At 35.7% G+C, this 24300-nt stretch overlaps 1 long non-coding RNA gene across 1 annotated transcript in view; it reads left to right on the top strand.

Moving 5' to 3' along the window:
* The window catches only part of LOC115346045, a 145779-nt gene that overhangs the window by 27588 nt on the left and 93891 nt on the right, over window positions 1-24300 (top strand). The window contains exon 5 of the long non-coding RNA XR_003925006.2: window positions 9525-9619. This is a non-coding gene — a long non-coding RNA (uncharacterized LOC115346045). The remainder of the gene's footprint in view (window positions 1-9524; window positions 9620-24300) is intronic.

Genomic DNA, 24300 nt, shown 5'->3' with positions numbered 1-24300 from the left:
GGCTAATGCTAACCCTTCCTTTTCCACAGCCCTTTTACCAGTAGTGAACCAGTGAGAGAAGAGTTGTGACTGGCCCCCTGCACTCTCACTCTGATTTCAAAGTTACACCTTTGTTCAGAACTCTTGGAGTCTTTTGCTCAGTTCACTACCTCATGCGTTTTGAATACCTGCATTGTTGCAATTTGAAAGATGAATGGTTTTTTTTTCTGAATTTAGCAGGTCTGCCCAGCCCTATGTTTCATAGGTTAGGAAAGAGTCTGAAATTTATCTGAGTAGAAGGATATGAAAAGAAAAACTACTAAGAGTAGGACTTTGCAGGCAGAGAAAGTAATAACGCCACCTTGACAGTCCCTTTCAACATAAGGGGTGGAGGACATCAGACAGAATTATATTCAAAAGAAAAGGAGATTTTTTCAGAAAACCTGGTTTACTGAAAGTGCCTAGAAGCTGTGGATAAATGGCTTCAGAAAGTGATTGGATAAACTGATGGGAAAGTTTGTTCTCAAAACTAAGTATAAGGACATCGTCTCCTGCTCAGGAATCCTCTGAGTTGCAATTTTTTAGAAGAATATTTGGAGGAAGCATCATATGCTGATGCTGTTCTTACTGCTGAGAAGTGGTGCTGGACCGTAGATGTGCCTTTTGTGTGATCTGGTAACCCTTCCTATGTTCTTATTCAGAGCAAAGTCTGTCTTGCTTACAGGGTTACAACATAAGTTAAGCCCTGCTTTGAGTGTGTTCAAATCCTTGATACGTTGAGTTGAAGTTGTGGCCTGCTGTTTAAATCCTCCTGTGCTGTCTTCCCTTCACTTGTATGTCCCAACTGATACTTTCACTTCAAAACAGGTATCTTAATTTACTTTGTATAACAAAATATGGCTATATACATGACCTGAAAGTTCATCCACATTTAAATGTGTCATGTTAAGTGGCTCTTTTTGTTCAGCAAAGAGAAGGTAAAACTTGTTTACTCTTAGCTTCTTAAGAGGTTACAGTGCAAACCCATGTGCTAATAAACACAAAAAAGTCACTATTTAGGTTTTCTTTAGTAACAGTTGCAGACAGGGTTATAGAGAATCTATAGAAAATCCATTTGTGGCAAAATTACTGCAGAAGTCTTAATTTTAATCTAAATTTTTTTTTGTCAGTGTATGAGATTGGGTGGGAATGGTTTGACCTGTAACCTGTCTGAATGTTTCTCAGCAGGCTTTGATGAAAACCTTTAGCAGTTTGTTCTGTATTTAAAAAATATTGGTTTTTATGAAATGTTTTTTTCTGAAATACAAATCTTATTTAAAAGTAAGAGCTGAGAAAAAAACTTCTGTGCAGCCCATAACAAAAGGAAATGCTTAGGGTCCATTTTTTGTGATCATGAGTTAAACACTGGTTTCCAGTGCAGTGACCCACGCTTGCTTCTCTGACTCTTCACTGTTTCACACTGAGATGTTGATTAATCTAGAAATGAGATTTCAACTGCTTCAAGTTGCAAAAGAAAAGCAAGAATATAACTTAGATTTTCCAGTTTAAGCAGGAAATAAAAAGGTAAGTGTAGCTGAAATGAATTAATGGTAGATAGCTAAAATATTCTTAGTGGTGTCAAACTACTGCAAGTCTGATGTTCTCATTAGACAGTACAAATGCAGCTCCTTACTTGCATGATATTCCTTCATTTTGCTTTTCCTTTTCTTATTTTTTGATTCAAGTGAGCCATGGAAACAAACATTGCATTATAGTATTCTAACGAGACAAAGCATAAAACCGGTTCAAGGATCAGAAGAAGTCCAGCATCTCTGACCCTTGCAGGCAAAATTTTAGTTGAAGTGAAAGTGTCAAAGTAGCAGTATGCTATTTTCCTTTATATGCTGGTAAAGGTTACAGAAGAGTGTTGAGAATCCTTGCAGCATGTTGATCTTCAACAAATTATCTTTTGGTGGTGTAAGAAGCCATGTGTGAATTGGAGTTGCAGTATAAAGTTAAAGTGAGCCAAGAAAAACAAGCAGAAACCTTCTTTAACTCAGCAAGTCAACTCAGATTAGCCCTGAGGTTTCTCCATAGTGTGGAGCTGGCTATTCTTCCTAGTTGTCCTTGCCTTACACACATTAGTTGCAACAGTGAAGTGTGTTGTTTTATTCAAAGAAACAGATTTCAATCAGAAGATAAAAGGCACTCAGACACTATAGCTAGAGAAAGGGAACCTTTTAGGTGGCAAGGAAACTATAAAGCTTTCCTAAATATGAATGTATTTCTCCTTCTTCCATCAACTTGCAGGCCTCTATCACTGGGAATTAACAATTTCTTGAACTCAGCTGTGATTGCTCTGGATTCAAGTAAAATTTAATAACCCATAAACCAAATGAAGTTTTATTTTTAACCAGATGAAGTGCGTAAATTTCCTCCCTCAAGTACAGAATTCTATTGATAGTAAGGAGATTAAAAATTATTCACAGTTAATCTAAAATAAAATATTTACCATTAAAAAAATAAACGAGTGCAAATTGGAGTGACTCTTCATTAAAATGTAACTGCATATAAGCCTACAAATTTCACTTGCACTTATTGACAAAACTTTTCATCATAGAAAAAATAATGGTGGGTAAAAAGGCTTTTAAAAGCAACAGCATTAGCCATACCATCTTTTAGGGAGTCACTGGGAATGTCTGTGTAAGGACATCTGCAGCTTTGAAAGCTTTGTTTGTGACGCTCTGGAGGTTTTGTGCAAAGCCTGTGAGAAGGATCATTCTTTTATGCTGTTCCCTGCAGATATGCACCTCAATGAAAATGTAATCACCCTTCATGAAGGACCATCAGAGAAACTGCTTACATTTCATTTTATAACTATGCTGTTCTAACACTGTCTTGATGTGGCACATCTGTATGTCACTGAGGCCTGTCACAAGAGCAGGGAGAATTGACAGTCACAAGTGCAAAGCAGGAAGGAAATAAAAAAAATTAATGAGCCAGATCATGGGATTAAAGTTCCAATGTGTTGTCAGCTCCAGTACAATTTTAGGAAATGCAATGCTAATAATGTATTTATGTTATGAAGACGTGGACTTATCATCTTGGTAGAGAAAAACTAAAAGTCTGGGTTTCTGGAAAGTACTGGTTTTGTAGTTGAGTATCTGTTGAACAGATACTAAGTAGTCCTTGTGAATGTATGGCAAATAAATGTTGAGCTTCTGTAGACAGAATTGAGTTATGTAGCTGAGGGAGATAGTCTTTTGCTTTAATCTCATAGATTATTGAGGGAAATCCTTTGCTGCTAAGCTCACACAGCATCTTGAGTGGTCTTTGAACTGAGCAATTGGGCATTTTGAGTTTCAGGTGAGGCATGATACAACTAATGGGATTTCTGTGACATGCACAAAGTAATTAAGAAACGGTTGAACAAGAAGTGGAAGTGCATTTTTTTCTTTTTCCGTTGGTGGTTGGATAGTGCCCTGGATTAATAGGTCTGAGTCTGAAATTTCTGTGTTCTATTTTTGTATCACTCTGATTTGCTCATGGAATTTAAGGTTCTCTAAAATGGCTACAGCAATATTCTTTTTAAAGAGGATTAATGTTGTTTAAATTTACTGCTGTATTAGTTACAATGTATCTTTATTTTTTAGGTTTTTAATATCTAATATAAATTCTGTGGCTTTGTAAACATGTGGGTGGTTTTTTTTTTTGGGGGGGGGGGGGGTTTTGTGTTTGGTGTTTTTTTGTTTTTGTCGTGTCCATTCCACTCCCACCCCCCACTGCCTTGGACTGATGAGGGGTAAAGGGAGAATAGGTAAAAATAATCCCTTTATTTTGAAGTTGGAATTGACAGATTTTCTAGTAGGAAATATCTCAGAGCAGAAGTGATTTCTGATCAAGGACTTGTGTTATCCTATCCAAGAATTAAGAAAAGAATCGGAGAAAATGATCAATAAAGCAAACAGAATAATTCAGAAATAAAAACAATGAAAGGGAACTGCTGTGGTCATCCTGTATAAGGTAAGTCACAGGACTTCACACTCTAGTTGAACTCTGAAGAGCAGAAAACTCTATGTAGTAGGGAAACATTGGTCTGACAGGTTGACCATAGGATGTTTTAGAAGTTGAATATCAAAGATGGCATTCATATGGGCATCTCCGACTCCTAAATATAACGTAGTGGCTTTTTGTGGAAAAGATGGAGATGGCAGGAACATGTAATTTCCTGTGTACCTGCCTAAATCTCTCTCCTTTGGAAGACAGGAAAATAAAGTGTGGGGACTTCTTTTTTTTCCATAATAAATTTACCATCAGTGGAAATGTTCTGTCTCTCACTGTAGTTGAGTCGGCCAATTAACTGTATGTAGAGGTCATTCCTATCAAATGCTGAATGTACTATGTGCATTCTTAGACAGAAGCTAGGTCACCTGCACCATATGTTTGCTTTCACTGTTAATAATGTGCACATTTTTTCTGAATGTTAAGCTAAATCAATGTAATTATGTGTGACAGCTAATTTTCTGAGTGATAAGGAAGTGTTTAGGGAGTAGATTTTTAATATCATGAAGGATCATCTATAAGTTGAAAATTGCAGCCTGGTAAGTAGGTTTGCACTGGTGAGGAGAGCTCACCAACCAAGTCAGCTGGGGGAACAAATTAACAATTAAGGTATTGAGATGTGAGGATATGTAAAAGAATAGTTTAGAGCTCTGGAGGAATGGGAACTGCTATGTTGTGTTTGTCTTGTTTTTCTAAAGAGAAAATAATTCACAAGCAGAGGTCAACTATTATTAGAGAAAATGCACAACAAACCTGGCTGGCTTTCTAACTTTTCGGTGTCAGCCCCTAAGGACATGAGATGGGATTTTCATGTTTCTGTAATGCATCTCTTACTGAAATTACTGGGGTTCTGTCCTGGTTTTGGCTGGGATAGAGTTAATTTTCTTTCTAGTAGCTGGTATAGTGTTATGTTTTGGGTTCAGTATGAGAAGAATGTTGATAACACTGATGTTTTCAGTTGTTGCTAAGTAGTGTTTAGTCTAAAGTCAAGGATTTTTCAGCTTCTCGTGCCCAGCCAGCAAGAAGGCTGGAGGGGCACAAGAAGTTGGCAGGGGACACAGCCAGGGCAGCTGACCCAAACTGGCCAAAGGGGTATTCTATACCATGTGATGTCATGCCCAGTATATAAACTGGGGGCAGTTGGCCTGGGGGGGATTGCTGCTCGGGAACTAACTGGGCATTGGTCGGCGGGTGGTGAGCAGTTGCATTGTGCATCACTTGTATATTCTGATCCTTTTATTATTACTATTGTCATTTTATTATTGTTATTATTACCATTATTAGTTTCTTCTTTTCTGTTCTATTAAACTGTTCTTATCTTAACCCACGAGTTTTACTTTTTTTTTTTCCCCATTCTCTCCCCCATCCCACTGGGTGGGGGGGAAGTGAGTGAGCAGCTGCGTGGTGCTTAGTTGCTGGCTGGGGTTAAACCATGACAGGTTCTATCACTGAAATTGTCTGAAGAAGCATCTTACTCTAGGAAGTGTTAACAAGCAGTGGTGTCAGATCTGACTGTAAAGAATGTTTATGCATCTCAAGTAACAAAATTGAAAGCTTAAAAAGAAATACACAGCTCTTTTCCAAAGACTGAAAATTCATTCAGATATATTGGTTTTGAAATAATTATTGTTCAGCTGTTTTTACTCACTTCTTTTCACATTGTATGCCTTTCTTAAGAAGAATTTCTGCTTGCCATATGAATTGTAACTGCAGATTTGACCTTTCAGCTACTGTAATCCAAATCCATCCATCAAGTGGAATACAACATGGTGGTAATCACACCATGCCTTATCTTAAATGGCTTCAGTGATGGTGCCATAAGTTGGCAATATATTCTTGTGGTTTTTATCCTCATGGAAAAAAAAAAAAAAAAATTTCTAATTCTCACTTTTTTTTTTGGATCCTGATAAGAGGATAGGAGGTCTCACGTTTTTTTGTTCATCCCCCCCAAACTTCTGCAAGGGAAGGCACAATTGCTATATGCTTAGTCATCAGAAATCAGTTCATATCTGTAGTATTAATCAACAATTTCCCATTTAGGATTTTATAGTGTTTAGTGAAGGTGACCTCATTGTTGGCTCCAAAAAAGCCCATAAAATATGCTGGATTTCTCACTACATACCCATATGACCAAAAATTGTGAAGTTGGAATTTATGGAACAGATAATGTATCACTGAAGACCAAAGGACACACTATCCTGAAAGATTATTCTTTAAATGTTGATTCAAAATCACTGTTAACCATCTTTGGTTATTGTTTACTAAGTAGAAAAAACCCCTTTTTTCTCTTTTATTTTTCTTTACACAAATAGTGTGCAAATAAGATTGAATGTCAAGTAATATTATTTACTTTTTTTCCATTTACAACTTCATGTGATGTCAAAAATTAGGAGAGAACTCTAATTTCTATTTACAAGAATATTTATTAGGAGTGTATGGAATTCTTTGTTCTGCAGGTAACATGACTTGTTCTCTGATGTATTCTGGAATCCTTTATAAAGTTATTGAGTATTCAGTTGTTGCCTTACAGTTGAGAGGTCATAAGAGGTGCTCATTGGACATTAGGTTGCTGCTTCTTTGCATGAATGTGATACCTTGTTGAGTTATCTGCCGCTATGGTAGGAAGGGTCATACGAAGTCTAAAAATGTCACAAAGTCCAATTCTAGTAAATGGGAATTACAAAGTAAGCCAAAATAATATTGAATGTGTAAAGTGTGGATGAAATGAGAAAAAAGTCTGTGATGAGAAGTGGACCAAATTTTAAAGAATTGTAAACTGGATTACCATTCTGGCATTCAAGATTATGACTACATCAGAAGTTATTTTTTTGTGTAAAATCAAGTACTGAATTCAGTGAGGTGGTCTCAGTTACCTTAGTGTGAATTTCAACTTTTCACTTATGTGTGTAGGATATTAGCAGCATAACTAAAGATAAAATTTGGGGTTTTTTATCCTAGTCCAATATAACAATTACACAGAGAGGCTGGTACTTTTCATTTGACAATTTGGAGGCCACTTCATGATAATTCAGGAAGAAAAATATTTAATGCATAGGTTACAGTAGCTCAGGTATGAAGGAGAAAACTGCTTGTTTCTTTCAAGTATCCCGCTAATTTAGATGTTGGCCACTTCTTTTCTGAAAGAGAGGAGGCTTACAGTGATCATTTAATTTTGTTTTTGATCCACAGTTCTGATTTAGGAGTTTAACCTATAGTTGAGGGAAAAGAAAATTCAGTTATCTATTGGCTCTCGTTTAGCCGCAGGAATGGAGAAGTTGCAGCATCTGATACAAGTTAGGCTGTCTTCAGTTTTGTTTCAAGTTTCAGTGACTTGTGTCGTGGTTTAACCCCAGCCAGCAACTAAGCACCACGCAGCCACTCACTTCCCCCCCCACCCCCGCTCCCAAGCGGGATGGGGGAGAAAATCGGGAAAAAGAAGCAAAACCCACGGGTTGAGATAATATACATACTTCTTCACATACTGAACTCAAAACATAGCACTGTACCAGCTACTAGGAAGACAGTTAACTCTATCCCAGCTGAAACTAGGACAACTTGAAAGGGCTCTTTACAAGAATGTTGGTTTTTCTGGGTTCTAAATCACTTAGCCCACAACCCTGATGTGTCTCACTCTACCTCTGTCCTGCTTGTTTGCTAGCCTTCACCTCATTTTTCATCTCCGTCTCACCTCTCACTGCTGAGCAGCAATCCTTCATGCAAAATTCCCAAGGACTATAGATGGAAATATGACAACATGCACATTTGAAAGAAGTTCAGCAGATTTAAGGAAGTTGTTCACTCTACTTTGGTTTTCCAAGTAAAATACATTTCAGAAGTGATGCACTCTCTTAATAAATGTGATCTTACTTGATGCAGTAAAGTTGCTATTGTGCTTTTAAAGTGTTTTAATTAAAAGCTCTTTTCTCTAAGGCTTGGAATATCAGTGGTATATCTTACAGTCATGCAGTGATGACAGCACATTTTGTTTATATAGCATGGGCAGATATTTTATTTATGTTTTATGCAAAATAATGTAGCCAACATAATTAGACAGTAATTTGTGACTTCCAATGTAAACATTTTAGGAGCTGTGTAGTCAGAAGTGAGTGCTAATTAGAGAGCTGTTAGCTAAACATATATAATTGGGAACAGACTGACAGGCTATTCCAAACAGCAGGCTATTTATAACTCCATGCTGTTTCTAAATTATATTTTGTTTAATAGACTTTGGACAATGCATTAGAGGAGAGTTTTGTGACTTGATCTGCACTTTAATTTCTTTAAAGAAAAAGAAACCTTGCAAATGTGAATGCCACACAGGCTAGCTGTGATAATTAAAAGGTATTATTAACTAGATGACTTTCTGGCTGTGCCATTTTCTAATTTCTTTAGGAGTGTGGACTCCCTGAAGAGATTTATAAATTCAAGTATTACTTAATTATGCTTTTAACAATAAAGGGCACTTTAATCAGCAACCTCTCAAAAGTCCTTGTCTTGTAGTCATTTATTCAAACAATGAAAAAGTCAAGAGATACTTATAAAGTCTTCTGAAAGTACAATGCACCTATTCATAGGCCCTAATTTATGTTGTAGCTGTTCCTATGGACACTTACCCTTCAGTATCAATATAAAAGTATTATTTTAACTTTTTCAGCTGAGGTGTAATCTACTAGCAGGATTTTTTTAATTTTTAATGGAAAACTCAGAAGATATCTGGGCATCGTGATCATGCTTATGGATAGGGGTGAATATGTGAATTCTGTTAATTGTCCACTGAAGAATGTGTTATGTTTCAGAAGGTGGGAAAACTAAATGTACCCTGGAGACAATTTTAAAGTGGAATGGGAGTTTTTATCTGGATTTTTGAGGGAGAAGTGTGTTAGTTTCTTTTTAGAATAGCTTCTCTTTGGAAGCTGAGAGAAGAATTGATTAGGGTGCTGGAAGGGGTCCTGTGAGACTGGTACTATGCTGGTGGATGTTGGGAAGTTCATGCTACATGTGCAGGCTTAACTCAGCCCCCAGCAGGGGGACACGGAACTCTCCATGTTTAGAGAAGAATCACTTGTACAGTGAAGAGTACTTTTCAGGACCCGAGGGAAGAGATCATTCCTCTTCCAAAGGATTTGTCTATAAGACTACATTTTGGAATAAGTAGCGATCTACTGTGCTGCTTTTCCAAGGCAGTGCTATTGCATGAGTGAACTGACTGCACTTAAGCAAACAAATGAGTGTCAGGGCTGACAGTCTATGCCATATGAGATTCTTCATGCTCATTTTGAAAATACACAACATACACTGAGTAACACTGTCATTGCTTAATTCTTCTCTGGTTGGTAAGTTTAAGCAACTTACCATGTGTTAAAAAGGGTTATAACAAATATACTACTCTCTATTCAGCTGTAGTTTTCAGTATCCACCTTCTGTTATTTATGTTTTGGTTTGTTTTATTCTTCATGTACTGTTTAACCCCTTGATATAGTGTCTCTCATTTTATTTTGTTCTAGAATAAATAAGTGAACCAAGTGGAGAGAAGAACTGGCCACACAAACCCCTGATTAAAAAAAAATGTTGAAGAAACTAAATGAGAGAGGAAGTCCTTGTAAGTGTGACTCCATGTATTTAAATTAATTTCCTTGATATTTCTGTTCAAATCTAGCCTATGTTTTGGTTTCTTAAATGGGTGTGAATCCAGTTTTACTGCATACAACTAATAAATTGTTTGGATTTATACCACTATTACTAGAGAATCTTTTGGAACTGGAAGTTCTAAGTATCTTTGTAGTCCTGAACTGATCAAAATGTTAATTAACATTTATGCTACTGTAAGATCTAAATGCTCATCTTCAGTGTCCTTGCCATATATCTGTGAGTATGGATTTGCTGTTAGAACATGAACTTTCTCATTTGAGGTTTTATAAATAGCGATTTTGGTTCCTAAGCAAAAAATACCACTTTTGCCAACAGTGGCTACAGAGATGGTAATCTAAAATTTTGTCAGTTGTTACATTGTATTATATTAATCCCTTAAAGTGAAGAAGACCAGGCATGATGTGTTTATAACTGGTTGTCTTTAAACAGATATTAAATACAGGGGGCTTAAAGAAAGGCTGCTGTATTTTTTTGTATTTTTGGTGTTTTTTCCTTCTCATTAAAGAGACTCAGGATGCCTAAATGAATCTTCCACTAATCCCTTTATAATCCCTGGGAGTTTATGAAAGATGAGAATTAAGTATTATTGAACATGCACTGTTACAAGAGCATTAAGTCATTAAGAAACATTTCTATCAATATACTTCAGCTATGGGGCAATTTGCATTAATCAAAATGCCACAGTACCAACAAATAAAGCAACAAAAATTACTATTACTCCTCTGCTGCAAAGAATTATATATGGTGTAGCTTATTTTTGAGAACATTATAGGTGGCTACAAGTGCACTTATTAGGTTTAAAAGAGTTTCTAGGTCATGGCATATACAGAAGTAAACCCAAAGTATTATTGACAGAATATTCCAGATGTATTTTAGAGTATACTTTAAACAAAATTTTGTCTTAAGGGATTGATACAATGCCTATTTTTGAAAACTTGTAATTTTACCTTCTTTGGTTTATTACAACTTGTATCAGCCTGTGCTACTGTTTTGTGCTGCACTTAATGTCTGTTTTCACATGCTTGATTTTCAATCAGCTCAGATTAGTCAATCCATGTCTAAAACATGCTTTGGATATAGAAAAATTAATAATAAACATATGTATATCCTTGAATGGAGCTGTGACGGTGGGGAGGGGTAGATTTGGTAAAGTTCTATGTTTTTGGTAAATAGCGCTATCAAGTAATTTATTTGTGGCTATTTGCAGAATTAAGCAGGTTAAAATGTTGAAGATTGAGTCTGCTTTTATTTGTACTGTTTAGACCCATTGACCCATCTTTAACTCATTTCAACACTAATCAGCTATGATAAGAACTGTTTTTGTGATAGCATTTGCCTCCTGTTCTAAAAAGAAATCAAATGAGATGGAGGGACAAGAATATTATCTTCAGTTTGCACACTTTTTGCTTTAATGAATAAATGTACTCTGCAAACATGGAAAATAAAAATAATATAAAATTAAGACTTAATGATGAAACAGGGCAGGTTCTGTTGCAATTAAAATTGCTTTCTATTTGAGTTAGTTTCTTTCAAAATTCAAATAAATAATGGTAAAATCTTCTTTTTTTTCTTACATTCATCACAATTGTTGCTTACATTGCATATAAAATACAGCTGTGTTAGTGTGCATAGGAAGAAATGAACCATCCTGATGTAGAAGCCAATGGCAGAAACAGCAGATTTAAACCAAAGTGCTCTCAGATTTCTCACACTGCTGCTGTGAAGTGATCATATGCCAAGAAAATTGTGCAGGTACAATGTGAAGAGCATGACACAGTTCTTGTGGCAATGTCACCTCTGCTAGAAGCTGTCAAGACTATTTATATGTAAACTGGTCCTGTAGTCAAACAGCAGCATTGCCTTAGTTTTAGCTTTTCTGATGAAAGAGAGTGAGTTCCAGTAAAATCTAAACCCGAGAGTTTTGTTTACATTTAAGTGTAGTTTGACTAAACTTGAAGGCTGAAGCTATCAAATAATTTTTATGTTTCAAGCATTCTAAAACTAAAAATAAAATCCTATCATGTACTCAGAGAACATGAGTACAATTAGATGTAAAGCCTTATTCAGTTCGTGCTAAAGCTGGTGTGAAGTTGATCAAACCATAGGATGACATGAGACACCTCACAAAATGGTAGCATTTCAGAAGTAGGTAACTTTTTAAAGCTCCTGTGTATTAAGATGTCTGACTCTAAAACTGCAGGTAGCATAAAAATGATTTATTGAGAATATGTAATTTGAGTGGTATATTGAGAGACGTCATGCAAGAATGGTTTGGTAGTTCTGGGTCCTACATCATTGGACAGCACTGTGCAGTCTTACCACTGAAATTGTACAGTATAAAAAACTGTAGATGATGTACAAGGAGATTCTCTTAATCAGAAAGATTATTTTAATTCATGATTACTGAAAAAGAAAATTAATGGTAAATTAATGAGGCTGCTTATATCAAACTGCATACTGATTGTCATCTTCAGTCTATGGTGCATAAATTGGAAATGGGAGAAGGCCGAGATTTCATGAAACTTTATTTTAAAAATTTTTGTTGCATTCGTTAAGTCACTTTCTCTCCTTTGGATATCTTAAATGGTTTTGACCAGAACTGTAGCTTTCCTCATTGAAATTACAGATATTTTTGAAAGTAATGTTTGAATACTGAATGTTCAATATGGAAAAGTGGCTTCCAATTAAAAATTTAGAAAAAGAAAATTAGAGCGAAAGTTGACTATCTTTCTTGGCTCTTTTGATTGTTTATTTTTTCCTTGATGCTCTGAATTCTCTCATTAAAGACCCATGGATTATTTGAGCTTTGCTTATTTCTATTACTTATCCAAAGGTTTAGTGATTCCTTTTAAACTATGTTGGGTTTTTTAATGATTAAAAACCACCTTGGACATGAATAGTTTCTAATTTGCCATTTCTAGTAAAGGAAGTTTAAATGTGCTAACAATAAACACTATGGCTAAATCACCAGCAGAATTGTTTGTAAAATGCATTTTCCATTTCTTAGACTATATTAGTGTTCTGACATTTCTGTGCTACATTCAAAAAGTAAACCTTATTAACTTTTTCACAAGCAATTAATTATGAAAGCAGTGGGAGTAATAAGACTTGGTTTCCAATTCATGGTTGGACTCTCTTATCTAAAAAGGCAAATCAGCAAATGCTGATTAAAGTTTTTCTTATGGTTGGGATGTTCATAATCCATTCTCTGATGTATAACATGAGTTGGGTTCATATTGCAGCGTTTAGTAAACCTTCTAAGAATGTAACCACTATGATACATTCAGAGATGTCAGGAGCACTGGTGAACAGACGTGCATACATGAAGAAATGCACATGCTCTCAGAATATGCTGATTTGCCTGGTTTACTTAATCTCAGGCTAAAGACAAAGTGAGAGACAGACACAAGGCAACAAGCAATAATCTCACTGAGCAGTTGTCTGCCATATGAAATACTGAAGTTCATATTCTAAATGAGGGAATACACAAGTTTTAAATGAGGCTTCTCCCATAAGTTCCTGAAAGAGGGCTGTTCTGGGGTCAGTGTGTATGTCTACTAATCTGAGAAACTTTCCACAGAATTTCCTGCAGAATTGTCCTGGTTTCAGCTGGGATAGAGTTAATTATCTTCCTAGTAGCTGGTACGGTGCTATGTTTTGAGTTCAGTATGGGAAGAATGTTGATAACACTGATGTTTTCAGTTGTTGCTAAGTAGTGTTTAGACTAAAGTCAAGGATTTTTCAGCTTCTCATGCCCAGCCAGCAAGAAAGCTGGAGGGGCACAAGAAGTTGGCAGGGGACACAGCCAGGGCAGCTGACCCAAACTGGCCAAAGGGGTATTCCATACCATGGGATGTCACATCTAGTATATAAACTGGGGGGAGTGGGGGCAGGTGATCGCCACTCGGGGACTAACTGGGTGTCGATCGGCGGGTGGTGAGCAATTGCATTGTGCATCATTTGTACATTCCAATCCTTTTATTATTGCTGTTGTAATTTTATTAGTGTTATCATTATCATTATTAGTTTCTTCTTTTCTGTTCTATTAAACCGTTCTTATCTCAACCCACGAGTTTTACTTCTTTTCCCGATTTTCTCCCCCATCCCACTGGGTGGGGGGGGAAGTGAGTGAGTGGCTGCGTGATGCTTAGTTGCTGGCAGGGGTTAAACCACGACAGCTTCTTTTCCATTAACTTGGGTGAAAAAAATGGTGAAAAAAAAATGTTCTCTGTGGTCTTTAAAAGTGGATCCAAATGGATTCATTTGAACTAGGCAGCCACTTTTGACCGTCTGAATGATGACTGGATTTTTTAAAAAACATACAAAAAGCACAAATCCAGTTCTTCATCTGAATAAGCATCTGATAAACGAAAGGGTTGTAATTACTAATGAAAGGGCAGCTTTGCCATATGAGTCAGGAGTCAGCTGGCAACATCTGTTCTCTCTTCAGATACATATTTCTTTTTTTTGAATTACCTGTCTTCATTCTTGATTTTTGATACATGGTTTGTCTTCATCTCTCCATTAACATTTCCCCTTTCACACATTAAACATAATTTTGTGGATGTATTCTTGGAATTCTACCTGAGATGGCCTATTAAGCATTGTAATTAGTCATGACATCATTAATAAGTCTGAACAAGCCGATTACGATGTGTCTGTGAACAGTAATTAGTTCTAGAAATGCAGATATTAGGAAAAAAAAAGAAACATTTTACAGATTCATTCCTTTTTTGGGGGGGCAAAGGAAAGAAGGGTTTTGTTTTACTGTTTGGAATTCGGTTTACGCTGGATTTCTTCCCCAACAAACTCTGAGAGGATTCTGATATGAATTCCATGGCCAAGTGTTGAGGAAAATGAAGGATCTTAAATCTAAAGATTCTTCATCTCTTTTAAAGATAAATTCTCAAAATAAAATTTGTAATAACAATACTAATTAGGATGTAGTGCAAACAGGAGTCTGTATTGTGTTAGTTGATCAAGACTGGATAATCTTTTTCTTTTGTATGTGCTTATTTCTATTATTGGAAAAGTTTATAGCTTATTTTAAGTTGCTGCCTGCTTATTATTTTGATCCAGCTGGAATCAGGAGAGTTTCTCTCAAGTATCTTTATTGCTTGCTTATTATATTTCTACATGCTGCATGCTAGTAAGAGCACATTGAAGTGACCAATTGGTACTGAAGTCTTTTAGCTGATGACAGCTGTTACAAAATTCAGATCACTTTTTCTTATTCTGAAAGCTTTTTTTTTTAAATAGAGCATATTTATTTTCAGGTAATTACCGAATTTTTGTCAGTCCTGTTTTGTAGATAACTACAAGGTAGCTTTTTGAGTGTGACTTTTCAGATACGATTGTGATAAGTTTTTGGTTACACAAATTGAAATGTGATAAAGAGATCTGATTTCTGCAAGAGAAGCACTTGGTTGGGCTGAGTGCACAAAGATGCAGTGTTATGTCAATGATAAATATTCGTTAATTCAATTGGAACTGGGTGAAGATTTACTGTTCGGAAAAGCAAAACCAGAAAGAGTCCACTCCCCTATCGCCCTCAAAGAATAAGTTTCTGTTAGGTCTGCGCTTTTGATTCAAACTTCTCAAAATAAAATAAAACATTTGGCTGCTTATTTGAAGACACTAATTAGAAATTGAACTAAATTCAGTTACAGATAACCGGCTGCTCAAATACAAAAAGTAAGGTGACCTGAATGAAAACTTTTCATCTCACTGAAAATAGACTTTTTTCAGGTCAGTTAGCTTGAAATGAATTTTTCATAGTCTTTGTTTCATTTTTTACTTTAAGCTGAAAAAGAAATGATTTGTACAGTTCTTGCACTTGTTTCTGCTAAAATCCATGTCTCAGTAATGTGTGTAAAGCTGGGTAGTCTTAAACATAATCATAACCCTCCCACTTCACACCCTATTCTGTTTTTGATGTATTCACTTAAATATCCATGAACCTAGAACCTAATGCAAGCTTTAGCATTTGGAGCGAGAGACTTGGTACTTAGGATGTTAAAAGAACTTGCTGTTAAAACTTCTGCTAACATTTTTTCTAATGGTCCTAAGATTTCACCTTAAAACTTCAACTGAAGAAAAACCATATTTCTCAGACTGCCTGTTTGTATCAAACTTTTTTCCAGCTGTTGGGAAAAGTTAAGTGTTTGCGGGTGCTTCAAATTAGATTTTGGCAAATATTGCAAACAAGTATGTGTAAATACAAATTCTGGTAAAGAGGAATTTGCTTCAACACATTTCTGATCCCTGGGTGCTATTTAATCAAATTTCATTCAGGAATAATTTTTAGTCAAGAAAGTATCCTCTCTATTTGCAATGGGATTAATGTGCATTAAGATTTCCTAGATTTGGCTTTAGAACTATCAGAAATAAGCAAAAAAAATCTAGGATAAATATAATTTTATTTTCCTCAAACACCAAGCAATCAAAGGCTCAGCTAAGGACTTTCTTGAGTTAAGGGACCTGTGTTTATAGTTAAGGGATTTGTGTGTGTAGTTTGATACCAGAAGTGTTTGATATTGATAGACCTTAAATTAGTTCTATACTTTATAATTCATGAAAGTAACAGAAGATCATTTTCTTTTGGGAGGATGTTGAGATTGATTCCTGTATAGGGTAGGTAAACACTTAGAGAAGCAGAAGTCACAAACTCACCATAGCTCTAGGAGTACAAAATACCAGTAGGTGCCCCTGAAAATCTATACAATAAAAATTCTCACTGTGGAGGTCTCCAAATCATTGAATAGCCTGGTATTCAAGAGCTGGGTTTTTATACTTTTGCTATTATTAATACTTTGCAATTGCTCTTGAGATTTGACTGTGTATGCTAAATAATGATTCTAGGTTCTTGCATGTGAGATTTCTACCAGATTACTGGAGCTGGAAATAGAAAGTGGGGGTGGGTAGTGATTACTGAAATCAAATCTAAAGAGAGTTGAATAAAAAAGGCAATTATGCAAAATAAGATGATATCCAATATAATTTTTACATGGAGGACCTAACTCTGTTCATTTGATGTTTTTAAAGCAGTTTAAAAAGTTGTTCAGAAGTTTCTGAAAAATGTGTATAGATGAGGTACTGTTCTGTCAGGGATGCAAGGAAATTCTGGAACAACAATTCACTTAAAATACGTTGTTAGAGCCTTACACTATTTTATTCTGTCTAGTATAAAACATGCTGTAGGGACATTGCAAGACTGTATTTCATAATAATTGTAGTAATTAAGTTTAGAAGCTGGGTATTACGTGGTTTTTGCAAGGATAACTTTTTAAATTTTTTTTAAAAGAAAAAAAAGGATCAGAGGTGAAAATGGGCAATGAAAGGCACTTAAAACCACCCTTTCAAATTTTTACTGTTTTTTTTTTTAACTCTCTGCACCTCATAGTCTTTTTGGTATGTGGGAGAGAAGAAACCAAACTACAAAACAACATAAATTGTAATAGTATTAAATTATTTTAATTTAACATAATTAAAACATCTTGATTGACCAGAATGGAAATTTCATAGAGAAGGCAAAAATTTTAAGTTTCTAAAATGTTTTTTAATGCTTAAAATATTCAATGAACATGAAAACTATTTCCACTGACTTCAATAACCAAGTAATTAATTTTTAAAGACCTATGTCTCTCTTCTTCCCCAATCTATAAAGGTTTATATTCATAGCTATTTTTCTTTATTAGAAAATAAATACAGTTTTGGATTTTGTTCAGTTTTTAATGGAAGCTGTTTGTAAAGGTGGGATTATAACTCTAATGTGACTTACTGTAAACTGTAGTTCAATTCAAGCAAGTAGGTCTGTGGTGTAATTGCTTTCATAATTAACTGATGATTTCAATTCAAATAATACAGCAGAGTAACTCAGGGGATTTTGCTGTCTCTTGCAGCTCCACTTTTACAGCTTCAGCTGTATTTGCTCCTGGAGTTTGTCTTGCTAAATGTTTGCAAGTTTGGCATTAAATAGTGCCTTAGAAACTTTTTGGAGCAATCTGCCATGCCTTTCATTTAACAGGCCTAACTAATTGGAATGTTTATACAAAAGGGCACAGTTAGCCCATACTTAAAAATTCTTGACATTAAGCTGTGCCTCCTTGAAAATGAAGCATGCTTTGGATTTTTTGACCACCTGCTGGTGTGAGGATTTATCTGAATAACTAAGCTGCCCAGATTTTTAGTGGGATTTTTGGTGTCCTAAATTTTGCAATATGCATGAAGAATAATTTACTAAATCCACAAAAATCTTTTGGATGCCTTCACGTAACTCAAGCTTTATTTAGAGTTTCTAGCTTCTCTCTTGAATCTTAATATATTTGCAGTCCAGTATACAGTGCTGAATATTCTGTGAAATGGAATTTTATGTTTTTCCTTTACTTTAAATGAATGATGAACTTGCTTTAAGGTGCAGTCAGATTGAGTGAATCACATTGATTGTGTGATTGCTTAGTGCAGTGGTCTCCAAACCTTTTGATCGTTCACCCCATCAGCAAAAAAGTTTTTGAGCATGCACCCCCAATGTATGTTTTTTATTTATAAATTATATACTTGTACCACTGTACTATTATGCACATTATAAAACATACACAAAAAACAGAAATTAAGAAAGGATGAGCTAAAGATGAAATAAACAATATTTTAAAATAACGTTATTATTTTATTATATTTATTTTAATATAATCATTTTTTATTAACTAATATTTTTATGGGAGTGAAAAAGTTAGTAAATGCCATTAATAAAAATTATTAACAAAATAAAATTGTTATAATGTAAATGACATTTTTAGTAAGAGCAATGTGATTGAATATGCTTCATTATTTTTTAAAATCTTGATTTAACACTTTGTGATGCAGTTATTGAAAGGTCTGGTTCTAAGTTCAGTTTATTTTTAATACTTGATTTTAATGGCTGTGATAGCTGAAAAAGATACCTCACAGATACATAGAGCAAAATGGAAGAAGTGCATCTTTGGCCACACTTACTAAATCATAATACTAATTTTTTGAATCCCATCCACCTATTATGCAAAGGTTTTTGTTGAAGTTTGCCTAGTAAATTTCCACCTTCCCTGATGTGAATCAGTTGTTCTCACAAACCAGTTGGAAGGGGTTGCTTTTTTATATTTCTAATCAAGGGGTTAAAAACCCACTGAAACTATTTGCTTGGAAGATTTTGAACAGGGTAGAAAATTCTGTTTCCAAGTTCAAGTGTACAGATAAGAGAGTTTTTATAGGTGACATGCTTTATGTGATTTTGTTGTTGAAAATGTTGTCCAAATATCTGTTTTCAAAGTGCTCTCTTGACAGCATGAGTTTCTTTTGAAAAACAGTTACTTTCTCACTAATTCTTAAAACATCACCTTTACCTTGAAGGTGGACAGATTGTGTTTCTTTTTTCAAAACTATCTTCTAGGTAGCATAACACTGATCACACAGAAAAGGTCAGCAAATTTCGAACACTTGTTTTTTTGTAAAACAAAAATGTGTAACATCTTTAAGTTTGACAACTCTTTTAAGCACTTTGCCACAAGATAACCAGCTGACATCTGTGTGGCACAAAAGATTTTCATGGCCACTCTCCATCTCATTACAAAGTATTGTGACAATTGTACTACTAAAAGGTCTCGTTTTTGTAAAATTAACCATGACATGCTGTAGCACTTTCTGCACTTCTGGCCCCAATTTGTTTACTCCAATAACTTTCCTATGAAGAATACAGTGAATAAATTTCATGTGTGGTACTATCTTACCTGTGGTATTATCTTATCTGTAACCTTACCACATAATCCATTTTTTATTCTAGTCAAAGCAGCTGCTCTGTCAGTGGTTACACTTACACAATTTTTTCCATAAAACATTGTTTTTATTAAAGTCATTTATTGTTGAGAATATATCTTCTCTCGTACATCTTTCCTTCAGTGACTCAAAAAAAAAAGTAGTAGTTCATGTATTTCATTATTGAAACAGAATCTAGCAAATAGCGTAAACTGAGACGTTAAAATAATCTGTACTTTCAATCAGTTGTATAGCAAACATGCCACATTGTGTAACTTGTTCTAATTCTTGTTTCTTCAAATCTTCAGCAGTTTTTTCTCTGTGTGTTACAACAGTATTTGCTGGCAAAAGAATGCATTTTAGTTCCTCACCATATTGTTTGTGTGTATTACTTCAGCCATTTTTACTGCGGCAGGAATAACAGGTTGTTTCACCAATGGTATGTGGCTTTCTGGTTTTTTGCTATTGGGTAACAAACCTTGAAAGAGGCTTCTAAACATTTATTGTTAAGTTTAGTGAAATTCTGTAAAGTACTGGTTGAAGTATTGCATGACTTTAAACATCTCAAAAAATGGTAGAGGCTTGTCTTCATGTTCTGGATGCCTAAAGGTCTTCCTAATTGTGACGGCTTCATACTATCATTGGCACATATATATCTCAAGGCACAATATACATTTAGAGCAAGGTTCATTGTTAATGGCAGTGGAAGTAAATCCATATTTCAAATAGTTGTCTTGACAATTTTGAATTTTTTTGGCCAACTTCTTGTCAGATCTGATTAGCTCATCATTGTTTTTTACCTCATAATGTGGCTGATGAAGAGCTCATACCAGGAGTAAGAGAACTGTTAGTTCTGCCATTTTCTTGTTGTTGGCTTGTACTTGCATAATTAGCATTATCTTCAATCCATGGTTTCTTTGCAAGAATCTTTTTAAGCCACTTGTCCATCTTGTGAGGGTTTGTTTAGTTAAAACTAGATAGTATAAACTCTAAATCCACTTAAACGGGCATACATAAACTGCAATATGTCACAATAGGCTGAAAGTGAGTTAACAAGCATGAGTGAAAGTGGATGCTACTGTGGAGCCCTCCGTGCTGTGGAACACCCACTCTTCCCTCAGGACACCTCATATACTGTAAGTAACATGTGACTGTCTGATACGTGAACTGAGTGAGGGTGCCAGTGTTAAGCTGTATATTAAGTATTAGTAAAACTTAATTTCGTTCTTATTTTTTGAGATAAAATATAAATAGAACTTCTAATATTTTCTCCTCACACCTCATTGGATACTCTTGCACAGCCTCTAGGGTGTGTGCACCCTGCTTTGGAGACCACTGGCCTAGTGAAAGCTGTTTCAGAACAGCTTAAACTCTTGACAATACAAGATGCAGCATTAGAGTCTGGATACGTGTGTCTGTCATGAATTAACAAAACTTTTTTGAGGAACCAGTAAAAGTGTTTGAGCTATTGCTCAAAATTTCAACTTTTGTCTTATCCCATTAGCCAAGGAGATGTATATTTCACTTTTCTGAGTCTTGATGTTAAGTCTTTATGGAGTTACAATAGAAAATAGAGTTTGGAACGGACCTCTGGATGTCGTCTGGTCCAACTCCCTGCTCAGAGCAGGGACAACTTTGTTGCTTCAAGTTGCTCAGGATCTTTTAAAACTGAATTTTGAGTGTTTCCAGGGATGGAGATTCCATAATCTCTCTAGACCTCTGTTCCAGGGTTTGATTGCTCTTACGGTGTATAATTTTTTCCACCTAAATAATCAGAATTTTGTTTGTTTGCAGATTGTGTCTGTTGCTGCTTGCTGCGTCCCCCTGAGACTGACTGTGACTTCTGTATAAACCCTCACCCCTTTAGGTAATTGAAAACTGCATTTAGCTACCCCTAGCCTTCCCTTCTTCAGTCTGTACAAACCTGGGTCCTTCAGCCGTCTCCATGTACCTCAATTGCTCCAGGCCCCTAACAGTCTTGGTGGCCCTCTGCTAGATTCACCCCAGTTTGTCAGTGCCTTTGTCAGTGCTGGGTGGATAAAACAGGAAGACAGCATGTTCTGAAGAACAAATGGGTGGAAAGAGAAAATGTGATTCCAGGGAAGCAGTTGCATCCTGCTTCAGCATGATCATGCAGAAATAAAATATTAGTCTCTGTTGTTTCCATAGGAGTAAGGTTGGAGCATGGCAAAATAAGGACAGATGATTACTGTGCTTGAATTTAATATAGCCAATTTAATACAGCCAATCAGCCTAGACTCATTATTATATATACCTTAGTTTTTCGCTGTATTTATAGGAAATAATAAAACTATGATTCCAGTAAGAAAACAGCTTCCAGTCAGGTAGAAATGAAAAGTTTTGAGCAATCATTGTTAGTGCTTATTGTGGCAAATAAATACAAGAAGATTCATAATATGCACATGAAATAAATATTTCCTTTGCTGTTCTGCCAGCAGTTCATTATACATATCTTTTTCAAATAATGTCATGCTGCTTGTTACTGTGTTACAGTTAGTGGGAATTGCAGCTGGAGGAATTAGAGAGGTCCTGGCATAATTCCCCAAGAAACCTGAGTTTAGTAAATTAAATGGTTTTGATTGAAATTAAAACATGTGAGGAGGAGGAGGGAATAAACACGCTAGTCCATTTTTCTATTATAGCAATCCTGGCCAATTGATTGACATATGAATTTTGCAGTGTGACTATTCTTCCAGATTCAGATGACACACAGTTCTTGGTGAACCTTGCCACTTGTCCTTCCACTGCTATCATTTTGTATTATGTATCACGTTCAGATTTCTTGTGCTTATGCTGGCACTCAAATGGCATTATTTTGAGTGTGCTCTGAAATTCTGCTCTAATTTTCATTGTCAATTCTCACCAGGAACAACACTCCCTTTATCCAACTGTTCAGTTCTTACCTTCCCCTCTCTTAGTGCTGCTCCCTGGCACTCTGTAGTCCACTGTCCCCATGTGCTGCTCTGAATTCATTCAGATCTTACATGCAGATCAAAATCCCTTTGAAGTTATTGCATTTTGCTAAAAAAATGAGGGAATGGGGAAAAAGCTCACGCATTCCTAACTAGGCTTTAATAAATGGCAGGTTTGTACTGTAACACATTATGGCTGAGAAATGAAAAACAAGAGGAAGGTAACTGATAAAATCAAACTTAAGATGACAACAGAAATGGTAGCTAGGAAGAATATTTTAATTATACTTTGCTACTGCTCTAACTTTATTTTTAAATATTACATTTTAACTTCTATTTCTTGCATGATTAATCCTATTCCTGATTAATTTGAAACACTATGTCATTGCTACTCCCACATATTACTCCTGGAGGGATAATGTGCTTCAGGGACAAATGTTAACTGGATGTGCTGCATTATCTTTTCTTGGCATAGCAAACAAAGAAGAAAAATCATTTATTTCCAGCTTCAGAAAGCAGCCTTAGGGGATCACCCTGGCAGTGTGCTTTGAATTCAACTAAGTGATTGTGGTAGCTTTTCCTTATTTTTACCAGCAGACAGGAGTGATGATACTCTTACTCCATTAGTAGACTTGGAAACATAAAACTTTTATGGAATCCGTTCAAGCTGAAACAGCAATCCTCTTTATCATTGATGCAACACAAAGTCTCATTCTCCCCCCTCACTACTCCCTCATTCCAGAAAATGAATATGTTGGTGGACTAACTGAACAATTATAGATAGTTGTAGACTTTGATGGCCTAAAATAATCTGACATTAGAGACGCAATGATGTATTTGAATGAGATTTTTAGTTAGCTGAGCACTGCTACAGGAGCACCATATAGATCAAAGGCATTAAATTATTCTGCTGCTTTATGTCCCTGGGAGTATGTCTGATGAGTGATAGCAGAGATGGGTATAAAGGTCCTGTGTGAGAGAAAAGAGGAAAAATGTGCAAGGCAGTTGGCTTTTAAAGGAGATCGCGAGACAAGTGAAATGCTATTTGGATCCAATTATTACTGCATGTTAATATATGCTTCGGTGTATGTATTATATATATAAATATGATCACTGTGAATTGATATGGGTGGATTTTCCAGTAACATTTTACAGAGGAGTGCCCTAAAAAGGTCTACATGCAGCAGAACAGATACAGCCATGGGATATCTAGATGGGATATTTTGTTATAAAAAAAGATTAATTCTTTTTTCATAATTGCTAAATGAATAACATTGGTTTTTTGGCTGTCTGGTCTTTCTGTGTTTGCATGCAAACCTGTAGATAAAGTGTTTATTTGAATATTTAAAGACAAGAAATGCATCTGTTGTACGATACCTACTGTATAGTATCTACTGTCTATAGTCATGTTGGCCTTAGGCTTAAGTACAATTCTGATGAATGCTTTATAACTGCTTAGAGCTGTATCTTGCTGGGCTATCTAATTTAGCTGCTACGTGGTTATCTTACAGAGTCTTCATCTGCGGGATTGGGTTGTCTGAGTGGTTTCGCCAGCTCATGATATGGCTTCACGTGTTTAGCTGGAATCCACTTGGTTCCTGGGGGAAGAAGAACACAAGCATAGCCTCGCCCCCAAGTGATTAGTTCCATAGGTCCATTCCAACCAGGTCCTCTAAAAGGATCCTTATACAGTACTTTAGGTCTGTGTGAAATAGAATCAGGAGTTTTAAAATGCCGATCTGTCGCTGTGCTGGCCATTAAGTCTGGTGAGCGATTTCAAAAATTCAAAGTAAGCAGCATTATCTAGCTGTTCTTGTGGTGGCATATTCCCCCTTTTTGTTTTATGTAACATGGACTATAAGGCATGATGCGCAGGCTCAATTATTGCTTGTCCAGTAGGTGAATGTGGAATTCC

The sequence above is a fragment of the Aquila chrysaetos genome, chromosome 9 (genome assembly GCF_900496995.4).
Source record: "Aquila chrysaetos chrysaetos chromosome 9, bAquChr1.4, whole genome shotgun sequence".
Lineage (NCBI taxonomy): Eukaryota > Metazoa > Chordata > Aves > Accipitriformes > Accipitridae > Aquila > Aquila chrysaetos.
The sequence above is the reverse complement of the archived record's forward strand: the minus strand, read 5'-3'. Positions and strand labels throughout refer to the sequence as shown.